Source organism: Lissotriton vulgaris, chromosome 12, assembly GCF_964263255.1.
Source record: "Lissotriton vulgaris chromosome 12, aLisVul1.2, whole genome shotgun sequence".
NCBI classification, from domain to species: Eukaryota; Metazoa; Chordata; class Amphibia; order Caudata; family Salamandridae; genus Lissotriton; species Lissotriton vulgaris.
This window is the reverse complement of record NC_141700.1, coordinates 47,438,941-47,451,721: the sequence shown is the minus strand read 5'-3', so window position 1 is coordinate 47,451,721 and position 12,781 is coordinate 47,438,941. Positions and strand designations below refer to the sequence as shown.

The 12,781-nt window shown below is 47.3% G+C and overlaps 1 protein-coding gene across 1 annotated transcript in view; it reads left to right on the top strand.

Annotated features, from left to right (window-relative positions):
• The first annotated feature begins 4,033 nt into the window (after positions 1-4,033).
• FKBP8 (FKBP prolyl isomerase 8) overlaps positions 4,034-12,781 on the top strand; it is a 114,409-nt gene continuing 105,661 nt past the window's right edge. Inside the window, exon 1 of the mRNA XM_086947019.1 lies at positions 4,034-4,317. The gene's annotated coding sequence lies outside the window, so the exon portion shown is untranslated. The remainder of the gene's footprint in view (positions 4,318-12,781) is intronic.

Genomic DNA, 12,781 nt, shown 5'->3' with positions numbered 1-12,781 from the left:
GAAGGGGAGTGAAGGAAGGGGAGTGAGGGAAGAGAGTGAGGGAAGAGAGTGGGGGAAGGGAGTGGGGGAAGGGAGTGAGGGAAGGGAGTGAGGGAAGGGAGTGAGGGAAGGGAGTGAGTGAGGGAAGGGGGGTGAGGGAAGGGGAGTGAGGGAAGGGAGTGAGGGAAAGGAGTGAGGGAAAGGAGTGAGGGAAAGGAGTGAGGGAAAGGAGTGAGGGAAGGGAGTGAGGGAAGGGGAATGATGGAGGGAGGGAGGGAAGGGAGTGAGGGAAGGGAGCGAGTGAAGGGGAATGATGGAGGGAGTGAGGGAAGGTAGTGAGGGAAGGGAGTGAGGGAAGGGGGTGAGGGAAGGGAGTGAGGGAAGGGGAGTGAGGGATGGGGGAGTGAGGGAGGGCAGTGAGGGAAGGGGGGGAATGAGGGAAGGGGAATGAGGGAGGGAAGGGGAGTGAGGGAGGGGGTGAGGGAAGAGGATTGAGGGAAGGGGTGAGGGAGGGAAGGGGAGTGAGGAAGGGGGTGAGGGAAGGGGATTGAGGGAGTGAGGGAAGGGGAGTGAGGGAGAGGAGAATGAGGGAGGGAGTGAGGGATGGGGGTGAGGGAGGGAAGGGGAGTGAGGGAGGGGGTGAGGGAAGGGCGGTGAGGGAAGTGAGAGTGAGGGAGTGAGGGAAGGGGAGTGAGGGAGAGAGGGGAGTGAGGGAAGGGGAATGAGGGAGGGAGTGAGGGAAGGGGAGTGAGGGAGGGAGTGAGGGAAGGGGAGTGAGGGAGGGAGAGAGGGAAGGGGAGTGAGGGAGGGAGAGGGGGAATAGGGGGAAGGGGAGTGAGCGGAAGGGAAGGGGAGTGAGTGTGAAGGGGGAAGGAGAGGAAGGGAGAGGGAGGAAGAGGGAGGGAGAGGGAGGGAGAGGGAGGGAGAAGGAAGAGGAGTTAGAGGGAAGGAGATGAAGGGAGAGGGAAAGAGAGAGGCAGAGGGAGTGAGACAGTCAGATGAGGGTGAGATAGGGAGAGAGAGGGAGTGAGAGGGAGTGAGACAGTCAGAGTAAGGGAGACCGGGGAGGGAGAGAGGGAGAGAGGGAGATGGAGGGATGGAGGGAGGGAGGGGGAGGGGGAGAGGGAGAGGGAGAGGGAGAGGGAGAGGGATATATATATATAGTCTATCTATATATATATATATATATATATATATATATATATATATATATATATATATATATATATATTGCAAACAGGTTACTCCTTCCACTTCCACCAGAGGACCCCGGCGGCGAAGAAAGAGACCCGAACCACTTCTGGATTCAGGCAAGATGTTTAATATCACCAAACAACAGTCGATATACCGGGGTCTGGTAGCTCAGTGGACGAAGGCGACTGCTGCAGGGACCTGTGTTCAACCTCATGGTCACAGTTTTTTGTTGTTGCTCGAGCCCCGCCCCCCCACTGACTCTGCCCCCACCGGTGCGGCCCTCGGACACAAACCACACTGTAAATTTGGCCCTCGAGAGAAAGTTTGTGAGTACCCATGATCTAGAGCAAACTCAAATGACCTAAGCGCATGAAAGGAACCAACATCTCACCACCCACCGCTGAATGAAAAGCAGGAAGAAGATCAAACCTTCGGTGCAAACTGGATTAAGCAATGCCAAGTCCAAATGGTCTTGAAAAAACTGAGGTGCGCCGGGCCCGAACGGCTTGCCTAATGGACTTTTTAAACGTGATCAACCGGTTTGGGCAGAATATCTCACACCATTGTATAATCACGCATTTCAATCAGGAAGTATTCCTCCATCATGGAGAGGGAGCATCTTGTACCCAATCTTCAAAGCAGGCGCGCAAACAGATCCAGCGAATTACAGACTGATTGCGCTCATTGACGTAGAGGCCAAGGCATACGCATCAAATCTCCTGAAAGCACTGGAAGATTGGGTTAGCCTCAACAACATCCTCCCAATGACACAGACAGGATTCAGGCCTGGAACCAACATGTCATGTAACCTGACAGCGCTGAATCTTCTTGTCGATAAAGCAATGGCCAAATCTACAAAACTGTACACCTGTTTTGTCGATCTAAAAGCGGCTTTCAACACAGTACCAAGGGAGATCCTATGGGAAAAGATGGCCAGCTGGGGCATCCCTCCGAAGTTGCTACGGGCCATCATAAATTTGTACACATCCACCTGGGTTAAGATAAAACTTGGCAACGGGGACAGAACAACACCAAAAATCCCCACCTATATTGGCCTCAAGCAGGGATGTGTATTGGCCCCCACCCTCTTTAACATCTTCACTGCGGACCTCGATAAGAGCATCTCAGAGATCCAAACTGACCCTCCAAAGTTAGCCCAACACAAAGTAAGGAGTATGCAGTACGCTGACGACATAGTCCTTTGCAGCCAGACCCCGCTGGGTCTTCAACGTGCTATAACAAGGCTGCACAAATACATCTCCACGCACGGGCTACAATTCAACTGCAAAAAAACGAAAGTGGTCTGCTTTGCGTCTCAGCCAGGGCAGCAAACATTCAGATAGCACATCTCTGGAAACAACATAGAGCAAAGTAGCACCTATAAGTATCTGGGAGTACTGGTCGACTCGAGATGGTCATTAAGAGATCACACCCTGCACAGAAAAGCCCAGGCTAACAAATTGCGGTTCGCCTTAAACATACTAAAAACAAAACTAAAATGTCCATCCAATGAATATCTGCTGAAAGTGATTGCTGCCAAATTCTTACCCTCCCTCACGTATGGCTCCGAGCTTTACAGAGGTAAAGACGCTAATTTCCTGAACCTCCAACAGTCAGCGTTGTTTAAACATCTTTATCAAATCCCGCAGTTTGCATCTCAGGCGCAGGTAGGCCTTGAATTTGGGTTACTAAACCAGCACCAAGCTAGACAAGCCGCCTTTATAAAAACATGCTGGAAACTAAGAGCAGCTCAGGAGGACACACTGATGGGTCACTGTTGGTCTGAAATTAACAAACAAACAAAAGGAAAAAAGACATGGAAAACAACACTGGAAGAAGCTTTGAAAAACTTAGACATGCAAGAGACGTGGAACACTAAACACACCTTCGCGGCCTTCAAAAAAGTAGCCAATGGTGCGGCAAAACACAAATCATGGATTGCTGATAAAGCAGCATTGGCCAAGAAAAACCATGGCTGGATGGTATTGCCCACGTATGAGAGATGCGAACCGTAACCTTATCTAGTTAATTACATAACACCATCCACGCAACAAATGCTACTACGACTACGGCTGGGAACCTATATCACAAAAGATCAGATCCCGGCATGGCGGCAAACATGGCCAACAGCACTGTGCAGACTTTGTGGTCTCTCAGAAGAAACTTTGATCCACGTTTTGTGCATCTGTCCCTCTCTGAGTAACTTGAGACGGTATTATCTCCTTCAAACATTCCGCCTTTTCCAAATTAGAACATGCCGGTCGGCAGTCATGTTTGTACTGAACAGCCAACAGTTGCAGATAGCCTGCAGGGCTACCAGATTCTTTCAGAAAGCGAGCCTCCTACTGCTGAAATCCGAAAAAGAGGCGATCAATGGGTCAAAACCTAAAGACACAGCGAAATAAGTGACTATGAAGATTGATAATGAAAGTCAGACTTTATTTCTCCGAAAAGGACATCAGTCTCAGATGCATTTTTAATTATTTATTTAATAGAATAAGCCTTTTTGAAATTTACTTTTTTTGTAAAGGTTTTAATTAACCATACACAATAAAATGTTACTTACTTACTTACTATATAAAATTGCAAAAATAAATACATAAATTGACCTCTGAAATTTGTGGGGCCTCAAGCAACTTCCAAAGTTCAACTATTTTGCATACTTTTTAAGTTGAGGAATATAGTTTTTAAGCCAGCATTAATTAACAATACAGCAAAGTCCTAGTCCACAATCAAAACCACCCATTGAAGCACCTGTAGCCCACCATGCTCATTATCATCACTGTGGAAGTCACTGAGCAACTTCCTGTCTCAGAGGCAGGGAAAGAAGGTAAACAAGAGGCAGACCAAACCGCAGCCAATAGGAAGGGTGCGCTGAGGAGCCAATCGGAGTGCGGCTTTCAGCAGGGATCCAGGAAGTGGCTGGGAGCTCAGGCTCAGCAGCGGTGGGAGGTTTTGAGGCTCCAGGACTGCAGCTCCGGGTGCAGGGAGCCTATGCGGGCTTGTTTATTTATCTTCGTTTTAACAACTCTCGTCTTTCCAACAGACCCTGCCGTCAGTGACGATTGATGTTCATGCTGTTTATTTTTGCTATTTTATTTCCATGCCATATTTGCATTCCTGAAAAATAACGGTTAATCTGAGGTGAGTCTTCTATTTAGCCTAATTTCTTGTCTGTGTGTTATTAATATTTGCATTTCAGCCGTCGCTTATGTCTAAATGTGACGCATGTAGCCCTACGTCATAAATAACAAGAAACATGTTGCTCCAGTTACATTTTCGGCTGAGGGTAACACCTTGTCACTAAAGACTCAGTGCTTTATTCGTGGGCTTTGATAGTTAAAAATCGTAGTTTCTGGGTTGGTAGTTGAACTGGATAAAGAAACACGAGCCACGACTACAACTCCCAGAATGCATCTGCCATTAAACGAAGATCCAGGATTAGACATCCCTGTGGCATTAGGTCATCTGGTAACCTGGTTTTGTACTCGCCTTAATTTCCAAACTCGATTAACCCAGAGCTAGTAAAGTAAGAGTAAGTAACATGCTTTATTCAAGGTAGAACTTCAGTGAGACGGACGGTCTAATTCCCAACTGTATGGTTAAACATGCAAGTAATTATTATCATAGGTTGTTTCTTTGGCTTTTAATTGGAGGTCTGCACTAGTCCCTGGCTACAAAGCTTTCAATTGGTCCTCTGTCATGATTGACAGCTTAGGCAGTAACTTTGTTTTTGTTGCGATTATCACTTTGCATTGTGGTATTAGTAGCCTCATTTTAACATTATTGGCATGGCTTCAAAATCCCAGTATACATCTCGATCTTGACTAAAAAGCCAAGCCTGGCTTAAGAGGTCACACGTGTTATTGGATAATTTTAGAGCTACATTTTAACCCTGATTAGAAGGCCAACCAGAAGGCGATGTTCAGCTGGCCTCCTCAAGAGTTTGCATCAGAACCTCAACTAGGATGCTGTGCACGCCTGAGAACTGCACTCGTTTTAGCCTTGAATATTACCTACGTTTTCCCAAAATCAAGAGCTTGTTATTTTGAGGGCTTACTGCATTTCTTCATACCACATCTCAGTATGATTCAATTGTGTCTTGAATTCTAGTTTAAGAATGTTAGAAATTATTTTATAACTACACGGGAATATGTAATCGTAATAAAAAAAAGGGCAAAATTATATTTTAGATGGACGAATTGGATTTCTCTTTACTTCCTAAAGATCCTTCCTGTAGATATTTGATGTTTAAATGTCTGCGTTGTGCCTCTCTGGGGCGATTGCTTTCATTAACTGTGACACTTAATCACAAGCAAGAAGGTAGTGTAGTTCTGAGAGCTCCCCTTTTGTTTGTTTTTATTGTTTGCATTCTGGCATATACAGTTTTATGTTAATGATGAATAGTTGAAAATGTAAGTTATAAAATGCAATGATAAAGTAATTGTTGGCTACGTTTCTAAAACCTGACATGGTCCTAGAGGACATTTCAAGGTGAGATCTATAAAGTTTTCCCACAACAGGTTAAAGCCTACTGTTGTTTCATAAGTATTGTTCTGGAGAATTTGTCACTCCCTTCTTTTCACAGTGAAATGTGGGTTTCTAGCAATAACACCTCATGGTACTTTTATAATTCCTATATAAACCGTATATCTTAATTTGCTCCATTCCAGGTGTGTGTAGCTCGTCCAGTCTTGTTTTTCCCTTTACATTCATATGTTGTTTTTACTTTTCTTTTTTGAAACCAAGACCTACCCATTCAAAATTTGAAAGTCAAAACAAGGCTTGATGATGCTCTTACAAGAAGGGATAGCTGGAGTTTCTCAGTTATATGTGGCCAGTTTTTGTTTAAGTTTTTCAAATTGTTGTTTCTGGGAAACCATAGGTGTCACTGTGTGTTATAGGTGCATTTCAAAGACCATCTTTCCAGTCACAAAAGTGTGTCCTTTAACTTTTTAGTTAAATCATTGATCTTTTTAAATTCTATATTGTGATTCTTGGAAAGATAGTGGTCCCTCTGTTGTGTGCCACTTTCAGCTAGTCCTGTCTGTAGGAAGGTGGACATGTTACCCCCAACTTTTTGCCTAGTGTTTAGCTGGTTTTCGACTTAGTTGACCTGGGACCCTGCTATTCAGGACCCCAGGCCCTCTGCTCTCTCTGTTAAAATGGACTCCATGTACTCTAGGTACATACCAATTGGAACATGGATCACCTTGTGAGCCCCTGTACAGTGTACCCTAGGTACCCAGGGCATAGGTGCATCCAAGGCCTACCAGGGGCTGCAGCACGTATTGTTCCACCCCTGGCCTTACTGTTTGACACAACTGGCTGATCACTCAGCTGGGGCAAGGTGGTGTAATCACCCTTTGTTTTAGGTATAGTATCTCTATATCTAACATATACATGGACACATATATTCCTATAAGTCACTCCTATGGAAGGCCTTATCAATCCTGAAGGCAGAGTGCTTGGAAATATGTGAGATGGTGCTCTAGCATGAGCTGAGCCTGTCTGCAGCTTTCGGAACCATGTCCTTTAGCTGTTTCCATGATGGTGCCATACCATTACTCTTAAGTGCATTATAATCCTTGCAGTTATTGCTAACTTTGGTTTGGCATTATCAAAACATGTCGAGTAAGGTGTCATACGATTTGGAATACTACCCCCTCGCCAGTTCTGGCGACGGGGGTAGCATTCCACCCTTTTAGAGGGACACAACATCTACAGAACTAGAACCCCGGTAAAGTTAACCAGAGCGTCAGCATCACAAAATGGATGCTGCTGCCACAGACACAAGTCTGACCTCCTGCTGCTGGGAGTCCTTCCAGCAAGGGAGGCCTGGACAAAGGGTTTCCTGCCTGGGGAGGTGCCAGCACCACCCCAGACAGGACTTTATGTATCCAGATAGGCAGGGCTGAAAGGAATGAGACATGCCTGGGGCACACAAGGTGTCCCTGTGCATACCCCGGTTCACACCAGTTGCTGGGGCACTCCAGCCCCAGCTCTGGCGCAAAACCTGACAAAGGATAGGGGGTGTAACCACCCCCCTTCCTGGTCCCACTCATGGGAGGGACCTAGTCGCTAGTACAGCCCCCTTTAGCAGGATAAAGGTAGGAGCTGGTCCCATTCCAAATTAGATTATCCTGAACAACTCTACTAAGAAGAAACTCTGGACTTCGACGTTCTGCTCCACAGAAGACTGAAGAAATCTCCCTTGTGGCCAAGGAGTGACCACCCTGCATCCGCAGGCACCATCAAGCGTCCTAGCGGTTCACTTTGTCGTCCTTCCTGGCGGAACCAGACTTCAGAGCCCGACGAGACCCTGACTTCCAGACCTCTCTGACCTCAACTCACATCTGCAGCACAGCTGAGATCCGTGGGTGCGACGAGACACGTGGGACCGGCCATCTTGAAGAAACTGCACTTCGCTTCCAGCACGACCTCTGAGGCACCCTTGAGTGAGTGCTTTGGGGATTGAGAAGGCCCGAGCCCCGAGCAGCTCCTGCACCGAAGACCAGCCCTCCAGCATCCACGAGATCTGCGTGGGGCCCTTCTGCTTGGTTGCTACTCGACGCGTTGTCTGGTCACTTGCCGGCTGGCTAGTTGCCCCCTAGACGACGAAATCTTGAAACTACGCCGCTGGTCTGGTTGCTCCAGACTGGCCCTTGCTTCCCTGCAAAGGAGAAGTACCCTGGACCCTCCTGGTCCGCACCAGACGCCATCTTTACTTGCCGCGTGGGTTGCATTTGCCAAGGCCTGTTGACTCCGATCCGGGAACCGACAACGCCGACAGCGAGAGCCTGCGTGGGACAGCTCGTGCCTCCATCCTGGTCGTCGACGACGCCTCCTGGTTCACGTGGCTGCAGAGTCAAGCGTCACCTCTTCACCTGATCGCGACGACATCATCTGGTTCCTTCCTGTTTCCACTCCGGTCACTGGCTAGTGACTTTGAACACTGTCCCCTCTGCTTTCAGGTCTCCATCTTCTTCGATCCGCCCTTGGATCACTCCGGACATCTTCCTCCTGGTCGCCTGCAGCATCTTTTCTCCAAGGCTCCATTGACTTCAACAAGGAAACCCGACACACTTTCACACCTATGCAGCCGCAGCCCGTGGGTGAGGTAATGAGAGCATTTCGGTGCTCATAGGTAGATTGACTCTCCTAGTGTCCAGGTATCCTGTAGTTTTGGTCTCAACCAGTCGGAACTGTCCTTACTTACCTATTTTGTAAATTGTTCGTGCCCATTGACTTTGCATTGAAACCTGAGTGTGTGTTCTAGCACTGCACACGCGTCCCGTGGGCCTCCTGCTCCTTACCTAAGGTTAGGGTAGTGTAGCCCCAGCGATTCTACAGCCTCTGGGCATACTCATTCCTTCTATCGTTCTATTTAACCCATTTACTTAGTATATGGTTTGTCGTGCCCCTAGGGCACCATTGTAATTGTGCAACTTACAGTATTTTTCTGAAGAGTATTGTTATGTGCTTAGCCCTCTGATCTCATAAAGAGTTCAGAGGTGTTTGTTAGTAATACATTTATTGTTTATTTTCATAACAACCTGTGTGGTTTCCTTTCATCTGGTATTCAAGGGGTTATATTTGGTAAAACAGCTGGCTTCACATGCCAAAATAGTTTAGCCTAAGTCTGCTCTGTCCATGCTACCATTAGGATAGCTGGTCTATAAGGTTGATTTACAACCAATCATCATAAGGGTTGTTTGGACTGATAAAAGGTGATCACTAGAACTAGTGAGCATCATATATCAGGCCAACTTCTCACACTGTCTTATTAGCCAGCTTCACCTTGTATTATGATACTTGTAATTTCGCTTCTAACATTGAAAGAATGTGCTCAGAAATCGCAGCCTGCAAAGTGCTGTTGACTAAAAATCAGGGCCGGCATAAAGTGTCACACATGACAAGCCTTCTTGCCAGCTACACCAGTTATTAGGTTGCACCCTCTTACTTTGTTAGCCAACATATTTAAATGCTTTGAGTTGTGAAAAAAACACTAGAGTGTTTTAGTGGTCAAGTAACATACCTCAGATCCTTGGCAAGTGTTCAGGAAAAGCAACTACAGAATCATGAATACTTTTTTATTTATTTAATAGATTGATATCTTTTGTATAGCTCTAATACATCTTTTCTCGAAAGCCACTGTAGAGAGGTAGGGGGCGGACTAACAGCATAGCTCCAACTAGCTTCTTAGTAATTAACTCCGAGATTTTGTGTTTTGGAAGCATTCTGCTAGATGGTGCAGCCTGATCCTTGGGCAAAGGAGGGTTGGTCATGTTTAGACTGTTGTGGGTTAGATGCTTTTTAAAAAGATTGGGTTTTTAAGTCTTCTCTGAACTTCAGGTGAATCTGTTAATGATAGTTGAAGTTCCGTCTGAAGACAAGAACCCAACACTTTGAGGATCTTCCATGTTTCAATAGCAATACAAAACAAAAAAGTACATCATAATTAAAGAAATATCTAGACAAGCTTTTAATAGTCCTGAAAAAACGTACAACGTCTTGTGTTGCTGTTGTACCCTGATCTCCATGAGAAAACACGGGGCACGGGGGACAAGATCTTTGTCGGTTCGTAATCTAGCAGTCACAATAAGCTGTGTGAACTGCGTCATACAGACAGGTAATTGAAAATACCTCTTTAAGGAGCAATTTATTGACTGCTGAGACTAGCATTATCCCAGCGGCAGTCTTGCCGGGGCAGGAAAGGAACAATAGACTTGCTAAAGTTGGTTTACTCTAGTGAAATGTGAGCTGCATGTTTTAAATTTAGTTTCTTATCTCATTGGGAAAGAAACAGACTGTCCGTGCTATTATGGGTAAAAGGCAATAAATGCTCGGCACCTTCATTATACATTATATAAGACCCTGAAGAGTATCAATTGCTTTAATTCAGTTAATGGTCCTGAAGAATGTGGGATTAAGGTCAAGATGCCACCGAAATGCTGCATCGACACAATAACCTTCTTCTTTTTGTACTTTGAATTCATACAGTTGCTTTTTATGAAAATGCTGGTCCAAATGTTTTTGATGATGTATCTGGTCCAATGGATGATATATTATATCAACAAATATTAATGGGATTTTTTTTGATAAGCAATTTTATTGTTTTGACAAAGAACAAGAACCCGCAGTTTGGCATCGGATAGCGACAATATTCACACACAGCCAACTGAAAGAGCAGATACATTGCCTTTGACCCCATCCTGTATCATTGAATACAAGCATTATGTACTAAGTTCAGGTTACTCCACGGCATCCAGCCATTTGCCCCACACCCTCCGATATTTCTTTGGACAACCCCTTGCTTCATACATGGGTTTTTCTTGATCCGTTCACCAATCTACCTCCCTCTGCCATTTCTCAGAACATGGTGGTGTGGGAAGCTTCCAGTAGGCGGCTATGTCCCGCTTGGCCACAACCATAGCTGTATTGAAAAGTAGTTTCTCGTTCCTGGACCCGTCCAGTCCATCCGTAATCGTGAGAAGTGAGTGTCGTGGATCATGGGGAACCTCCCAACCCAGAATCTCAGTAAGCTCGCTTTCGATCTCACCCCAGAACCGAAACAGTCGGGGGCATGCCCATACCATGTGGAAAAAGTCAGCCGGATTGTGGCTGCACCTCATGCACGATGCAGTCGGGTAAAAACCGGCTCGATGTAGGCGCCTCGGGGTTAAGTAGGCAGCATGTAAATAATACAATTGAATCAAGCTGAGTTTAGCGGATGCGGTGGCCATCTTGGGTGACATGAGGGCATCTTGCCAATCTTCCTCAACCTGGGGACCCACCCACTCCTCCCATCGGCCCAACTCGGTCCAGTGAGGTCGGGGTATTATTGACCAGTGTCCGATAAATGCGGGAAATAACCCCTTTCCCTAATTCGCCTAGCATTGTCTGTGCTTCGGGAGGACTGTACTTAGGGATCCTGGTGTTATCCGATATTTGTACGTGGAGGGCGTGTCTCAGTTGCAGATATTCGTAAAACTGTGCTGGGTGCAAGAAGTATCTGGACTGGAGGTCCTTAAAAGAGTGCATGAGGCCGCTCGCCCACACATCACTGAGTTGAGAGATCCCACATTCAAAACCCCTGCAGCCTACTGACCTCCCGGAGCCGTGTACCATGCGCAGAGTGCATGACTTCCGGCAAGGTAGACAGGATGGATTGCCGTACATTAGGGACTGGATTTTGGGCAGGCCGAGCTCGCTTAGTTCAAGCCTGTAGGCCGGGTCGGACCTACCCCGTTAAACCCGTCATGTATATTCAATAGGCGAGTCGCCAAGTAATATATGTATAAATGTGTCATCCCCATGCCCCCGTCGAATGATGAAATCCGGAAGATGTTTAACGCCGGCCGGCCCCTCCCCCCCTGAGGAATTTAGTAGCCATAGTGTCCAGCTCCCGAAACCACCCCCGTGGAAAACAGAAGGGGGTGTTTTGGAGAACGTAAAGAAATCTGGGAAGAATCATCATTTTAAACAAAGCGACCCTCCCCAAGGGGTTCTGGGGTAGTGTCTGCCACCTGTGGAGATCTGCCTTAGCTTTCTTCACGAGCAGGGTGACATTGAGGGACCAGCCCTATTCCGGGAGGAGAGTAACCCAGATTCCAAGATATTTAAAAGACTGACGCCGAAGCGGTATCGTGGACTACCAGCCGTAGCAATCTCTGTAGAGATGTAATGGGACCAGGACCCACATACTAGAGTTCATTCGAAGGCTGGAGGCTTGCCCGAAGGTTCTGGAGACAACAAGGGCCTGATTTGGCGGATTCAACCAAAAAGAGCAGGACATCATCCGCATAAAGTGCGATCTTGTCCACTTCAGAGTTGGGCCATTCCCATCCCCGCACAAGACCTTCGGACCGAATCAAGGTCGCTAGAGGCTCCATCGCCAAGGCGAATAGAAGGGGCGAGAGGGGTCATCCCTGCCCCGTTCCCCTTTGAAAGGGGAAGGCGTCGGAGTGAACTCCATTGACCAAGACACGCGCTTGAGGCCGGGTGTACAGAACTCCGACCAGCTGACGGAAGCTGAGACCAAAACCCATCACGGATAGCACATCTTCCAGGTATTTCCAGTCCACGGAGTCGAACACCTTCTCAAAATCGATAAGAAGCGCCAAGTAAGGGGCAAGCACCTGGCGGTTAGCCAGGGCCAGATGCAGCCTCCGCAGACAGTGTCTGGTGCCCCGCTGGGGCATGAATCCGCATTGGTCCGGGTGGACCAACGTGGTAAGGAGGGATTCAGCTGCTGGGCAAGAATTGCAGCGTACAGTTTAACGTCCGTTTTGATGAGGGAGATGGGACGATAGTCAGCACAATAGGGAGATGGCTATTGTGACTTCGGGAGGACCACGATGGTGGCCATGTCGGTCTCTGGTGGGAAGGAACCTTTCTCCAAAGCCCGCCGAAGTGTGATCAATAGCCTCGTTAATCTCGTCATGAGAGATCGGGCAGTCAAGATCGGCCTGAGCAGCAGAGTCCTGCTGAGCAAGGTGAGCACCAATAGCATCCAGCAACTCGAGGAGTGATCGTCCTGGGGTTCGTTCGGCATACTGTTGACGGTAGAAGGCGGGAAATGCGCCGGCCATAGCCACCGGGGATC